Raw genomic sequence first — 7006 nt, 5'->3', positions numbered from 1 at the left:
AAAATCACCAGTGTGAAGGGATGTGTTAATGTGAGTGAGTGCATGTACAACAGCAGGAGAAATGGATTGAAGGAGATGAGATGGAATAGGGATCAAGCGGACAAGTAGTAGGATGATTGGAAAGGATGGGTTTAGAGACTTCTGAAGATGTTGTGTGGGGCAAATTGTGCACTAAAGGTTTGTAATTTTGTAATTGCTTCTCACTTCACCTCTGAGTACGAGCACATAAATCCACCTGGGAAACAGCAGCGTCTCTTTCACAGCTTAATGTGCTTTTAAAAACTCTTTTCATTATCAAACACATCCTGCAGTTTAACAACAGTAGACTGGTTTTTACAACAAAATCACTTAGCTGATGTAAATGTTAAGTTTGGACTTTTAGGAAGAAATAAATGCTTTGCGAAATCGCTTTACCTCAAACATCTTGTAATCATTTTCAATAAGCTTAATAACTTATATGTAGCAATAATAAATTGTAAGTGTATTTTCTGAATTTCTCTAATACAAACAATAACGTCAGAGCTTATCGATACTAGTTTATTACCGGGTTCATGTACCCATGACTACTTACAAGAGAAGCAAAGAAGGCTCAGTTGCAAAGCTACATGACAGTATGTCTTGCATCTGCGTTTTCTAAATACATCATAAGTGGAAGAATAACTCAGTTCATTTTAAAAAACAACAGTGAAGAACAAAATTAAAAATAAATCTCAGTCTCTCTTAAAAGTGTTACAGCCTGTTCTTCAGCTTCCTGAACAAGAATGGTTTGTAAAAAGCTTCTACTTTCCTTCATTAAAGACTAAGCAAACATGTGATGAATATGCATTATAAGATAATTGAACGTAATATGAAACTCATGAGGACATTTTTCTTTGGGGAGGAACTCCATCAGTTGATCAGAATCTCTCAGTTGAATCTGCTGGTTTTGAGGATAAGGATGAAACTTTATTCACTGTGAAACGTTAGTTAATGTTTCTTTGTCATGTCACTTGTAATGACTGGTTAGGACAGATCTATCCAGATGTTTAAATGCAGTATTGTGTCTCATTTGGTGGTGGACACAGCATCAGACCTGAATGTGCTGATTTAGAGATTAGGGCTGTGCAATTAATCACATTCGATTGTCATGTGAATCTCATAAGTAAAGACTGGTCCCATGATTAGTAGCAAATCTCCATCACCTGCTTTCAGATTGAGCGGCATTCACTACAAAGAGCCATAGTTCACTGACATTTAGGCAATTCATCTGTGATTATGAATGCGTTATTGCCTAATTGTCAGTGAACTATGGCTCTGTGTATTGAATGCCGCTCAATCCGAAAGCAGGTGATGGAGATTTGCTACTAATCATGGGACCGGCTTTACTGATGAGATGCACATGACAATCGAATGTGATTAATTGCACAGCCCTACTAGAGATGATCTACTTACTGTGATAGTTTTTTTGTATGACTGTGTTAAGCAGATGAATGTTTGAAAACGCTTCCCACATGGAGTGCAGTGATATGGTTTCACTCCAGTGTGAATCATCTCGTGTCTTTTCAGGTGTCCTGAATCACTGAATCTCTCGTCACAGTGTGAACACTTATAAGGTCTCTCTCCAGTGTGGATCCTCTCATGTGTTTTCAGGATTCCTGACCGACTGAATCTCTTGTCACAGTGTGAACACTTGTAAGGGTTTTTCTCCAGTGTGGATCCTCTCATGTGTTTTCAGATGTGTTGACTGACTGAATCTCTTGTCACAGTGTGAACACAAATAAGGTTTTCTCTCCAGAGTGAATCCTCTCATGCAGTTTTTAACAATTCGCGCTGAAATAAAAGTCTTCTCACACTCAAAGCACATGTACTCTCTCACAGCGGTGTGTATTTTCTGATGTTTTTTCAAATTTTGTAGACATGAAAAACTCTTTTCACACAAATAACATGAATGTGGTTTCTCCTTTGTATGAACTTTCAAGTGTTTATTCAGGTTAGAAGCCCTCAAAAACATTTTGCCACATTGATCGCATGTGTACAGCTTCTCTTCGGTGTGGATGTTCATGTGATCCTTAAGGCTTGATGATTTTGTGAAACTCTTTCCACATTGATCACAAGTGAATGACTTCTCTCCAGTATGAATTTTCATATGCTCCATAAGGTTTCCTTTTTGTGTGAAACTTTTCCCGCACTGATCACATGTGTACGGTTTCTCTCCAGTGTGGATCATCTCGTGTGTTTTTTCAGGTCTCCATTCTGACTAAATCTCTTGTCACAGTGTGTGCACTTATAAGGTTTCTCTCTCCAGTGTGAATCCTCTCATGTGTTTTCAGATGTCCCGAGTGACTAAATCTCTTGTCACATTGTGAACATTTATAAGGTTTCTCTCCAGTGTGGATCCTCTCATGTGTTTTCAGATGTCCAGAGTGTCTGAATTTCTTGTCACATTGTGAACACTTATAAGGTTTCTCTCCAGTATGAATCCTCTGGTGTGTTTTCAGGTGTCCTGATTGATTGAATCTCTTGTCACAGTGTGTACACTTGTATGGTTTCTCTCCAGTATGAATCCTCTGGTGCTGTTTTAAACAGTTCACTGAAAAAAAGTCTTCTCACAGTCAAAGCACATGTAGTCTCTCACACCAGAATGTATTTTCTGATGTTCTTTCAAATTTTGCAGACATGAAAAAACTCTTTTCACACAAATAACATGAGTGTGGTTTCCCCTTTGTATGAACTCTCATGTGTTTCTTCAGGTCTGAAGACCACAAAAACATTTTGCTGCTTTGATCACATGCATGCAGCTTCTCTCCAGTGTGGATGTTTCATGTGATCCTTAAAGTTTGCTGAGTCTAAGAAACTCTTTCCACATTGATCAAAAGGAAACGGATTCTCTCCAGTATTAACTCTTATGTGAATATGATTTTCTCCTCAACTTCACTCAACTCTTCAATCCCTGTTTTCTTCAATCAACTCTAAAATAAAAAAGTAAAAATGGTTAATTTTCAGTAACTCATAAAAAACAGAAAAGGTGAAAGGACAAAATCATGAACCCTGATGTTACAGCTTAATATATACAATTGCATTAAACATTTATAATCTTGATGCATTTCTTTTTTATAAATTATGCGTCCCTGAAACTTTATGAATGAGGTAACTGTTCTTCAAAATAATATTTTATTTGTAAAAAATTATAGGCACAAATCCCATTTTTCTATAGGGAGAGCTATTAAATATGTTTGATCAACTACACAATTATCTAACATAAATGTTATGAAAACAAAAGTCCCAGTTCATTAGGGGTGTAACTGTTCAGATTGGTTGTGGTTCGGTATGGTATGTGCTATGTTCAGGGAAAATATCTAAAAAAATATAAATGCAACATCACAAATGAATACAATAGAGCAGAGATACAAATAAAATAAACGTCTCAGGTTACGAATGTAACCATGGTTCCCTGAGTAGGGAACGAGACACTGCGTCCTCTAGGGGTAGCTATGGGGGAACACCTCGTCGTGACCCGTGTCTGAAGCATACATTGAAAAAACACCAACGAGTTGGCCGGCGACAGCCTCTGATGTCCACTATTGGCGCAACTATAAACAGGCACCGGGATAACACATCATTCACTTCTTCGTCTGAAGCTTGCGTCCGAAGCATGGCAGGGAGCTAGAGGACACAGTGTCTCGTAACCTGAGACGTTCCCTTTCAAGGGAACTTCGAACTGCGTCCTCTAGGGGTCACTATGGGGAACAGTATACCCACGCCGCCATGCTGAGGGGAGTGCAGGCCAGAATCATGGCGAACACTAAGTACCAACTCTACCATTTCCATGGGAGTTGCCCCGGGACGTTTAGACGGCTGTCTGTGACAGTACCCCTTACGGCCAAAGGCCTAAGCTACATACCCAACTTAATTGTTAGGGCCTCGGCCCGGGGTAGAGCTGAAGGCTTGGAATCAGGAAAGATTCCTTTAAAGGGATACGGCTAGGAACCTAACATTTTATACTAAGTCTTGCCTGTCACACAGGAGCTACCGCTTGCTTCCGCAAAAGCTTGCTGAAGGAGCTGTGTCAACAGATCTCCAGTAGCAACACCCTGTTTAGATAGGTATCCGAGCATACATAGGTGGAGTGGCGCCCAAGATGAACGGGGCTTTTACCAACTCAAGAAAGGGCACAAAGCCCTCACCATATAGGATTTTAGAAAGAACGCAGAATACTAGCGTGCGAACTTACCACAGTGTGGATTTCAGAAATTGTGCAAAGACTTCACGTGCACACTTACCATAGCATGGATTTTCAAATACTGTTCTAAGGAAGGGCTCTCGTGGCACTCTGATAGAGCAGCTCATAGATGGAATGGTGCATCTCAAAACAGTATGTTTGAGAGTCATCAACTCGATCTGTGGAAATAATGCTGGAGCGCTCTGGGAAAAACAGTGAACTCAGTCTCATATGAGAGGAGAACTCCGAATCCAGAGTAGCGCGCACATAGGCGACCCTTCTTGGAAAAGGGGAGCGCTGCTAAACTACCACGAGAATCGCCCAAATAGCCCCTCATGTTGAGGGAAGCGATGCTTGAAGTGTAAATGAATACTCACTGGCTGAATGGAGCCCAAGGAACCAAGGTCTAATCATCTCAAGAAAGGGAACGAGGCGGAGCGCGTAACTCTTACCATACAGTATTTCAGAAAGTGCGCAGAGTCTTGCGTGCACACTTACCAATACGTGGATTTTTTAGAAAGTGCGCAAAGTGTTCACGTGCACACTGACCACCATGTGGTTTTCAGAAAGTACACAGAGCTTAGCGTGTGTACCTAAAGGTTCCTAAACATCGCTGAGGCGCTGAACCGCACGGGAGAGGCAAACTCTAATTTTACAAACCTCTAGCGAGGGGAGCATCACCTGAGGCAGCATATACAAGAAGACTTCTGTAACTGCCACCTTCACTTCCCGCTGGATGCGACAGCACCTAAGCGGCCAGGAGACCCCTCAGGGTGACCTGGCTGGACATCCATGAAATTCCATGCAGTGCTGTGCCAGGCCTGATGATCAAGGAGGCTCCCGTAGAAACCTGTGATCTCAGCCACCTAATACCGGAACATGAAGCCAGATGGCTGGTGCTGATGAGTGTTTAGTAAACACTGTAACTGAGCACTGGAAAGGAAACTCACAGAGTTTTAGTAGACACATAACCACCAGCAATTTACACATAAGTATATACAGAAAGGGTTATTTTTATACTCCCACCTCCTGCGCTGGAGCCCCGCTCAAGGGGCGCCTCCTTTTAGTCCGGACCATCAGTAAGGTGGTTGCTATGAACATAAAACCAGCCAAAAACATTATAGGTCCAGCATAGGAGACTGTTATGCGTTAGAGGTTTCCACCTAACCTCAATCAGGTGGAGAGCTGGTGGTTACAGGGGAATTAGGAAGTGACCCACGGTTCCTCTTAGTTAAAAATCCCTAAAGGGAACGAGTAGATACCTTGGTATCACTCTGACTCAGACGAGAACGCTGCCACGTCTGGATCACATCCCTTAGGTTCTGCTTACCTCCTCGTGACCCACGGTTCCTCTTACCGCTGCCCGCAGGTGGGGGAGGAGCGCGCGAGTCGCGACACTAGGCTTCTGTGCCCGTCTTTGATCCTCAGGTCGAGACAGGCCAGGACCCCTATGTTGTTCGGGTTTAGACCTGGACCTTCGTGGAACGAAGGATCTGAAAGCAGCGGAGTGCGCCTTCCATCTCCCTGAACTTCTCGATCACCGTCTCAACGGAAATACCGAAAAGTTCAGAAGGCGAAACCTGAGCATCGAGAAGAAAGCCTTTTCTTTCTTCCCGATGTCTGCCAGGTTCATCCACAGAAGTCTCTCCGCCAACACCATAGTCCTGCGCTTGGCAGAGGCGGCCTGCTTGGTAGCCCGGAGAGAGGCCTGTGGGTGCGGGGCGCAGCTCGGCTACCTGATCAGGCAAAAAGGCCTTCGCCTCTATCCAGGTCTCTTAGCAGATCAGTCTGATATGCTTGAAGCACCACCATCGTGTGTAACAAACCAGACCTGCTGCTGCATATGCCTTGCCATTTAAGCGAGATGTATTTCTTGAAGGGGCTTAGATGGCAAGGAGGGAGATTAAGAGAGGATGTCTCCCCCGCAGAATGAAAGCTCTTTTTACAGGGGGCATCCTCTCATAGCCGTTTACACGCATCGCCTCGATGTCGGCAAAACTCTTATTCCGAAACCGATGGATGTGAGAAGAAAACAGCCTCTTTCATTTTCTTTCGATCTCTGTATGGAGATCAGGCAGAAATGGAAGGCTCACCTGAGCTGGAGGGCTATGGTCGGAAAGATAACGCTCATCGAGGCGCGATTCATAAACTCCAACAGCTCTACATAAGCAGGGCAGGAGAATTGAGAAGGCTCAGCCTCAGCTTCTTCACCATCCTCAATATCTCCTGCTTTTCCTGGGTAAAAACCCAGCAGAGCACTAACCTCAGTATCAGAAAGTGTTAAGATATAACATCATCCTCCCGAGGCTCTCTCTCGTCCACCGCCATTATGACCGCGAAAGGGAAAGTCCCTCTTTAAACCATTCAGACAGATCCACCTGAAATTCTCACGAGCTCATTCTCCTCCGTGCCTCAGCAGCGGCGGGTCCTGAACCGCGGGAAGCAGATGGCTGCCTTTTTTTTTTTCCTCGGAAAGAGTGACGAACGAGAGTGGAGCTTTTTCCTTGAAAAAAATGCTCGCAATGCCACACAGATTGCCTCCTCAAAGACATCGCGTGCATGCTCTTTACCCAAACAAATGACGCAAAGATCGTGTGTGTCATCGGGTGTCAAATAACACCGACACGGATGCACACATTGTCTAAACGCTTGCTAGTAGTCGCCATGATAGACAGAGAAAGAGCGCTCTTACCGGTTCTTTCAGATGCACGCTTCAAACAAAACGGTCAGTTTTGAAGACAAAGAAGAGAATGACGTGTTATCCCGGTGCCTATTTATAGTCGCGCCGGTAGTGATGTCAGAGGCTTT

General features: G+C 43.6%; 1 pseudogene; it reads right to left on the bottom strand.

Moving 5' to 3' along the window:
* Positions 1 to 1448: 1448 nt before the first annotated feature.
* On the bottom strand, positions 1449 to 2657 carry LOC122135576 (annotated as a pseudogene).
* Between the last annotated feature and the right edge of the window lie 4349 nt (positions 2658 to 7006).

Source organism: Cyprinus carpio, chromosome A3, assembly GCF_018340385.1.
Source record: "Cyprinus carpio isolate SPL01 chromosome A3, ASM1834038v1, whole genome shotgun sequence".
Taxonomy (NCBI): Eukaryota; Metazoa; Chordata; class Actinopteri; order Cypriniformes; family Cyprinidae; genus Cyprinus; species Cyprinus carpio.
The sequence above is the reverse complement of the archived record's forward strand: the minus strand, read 5'-3'. Positions and strand labels throughout refer to the sequence as shown.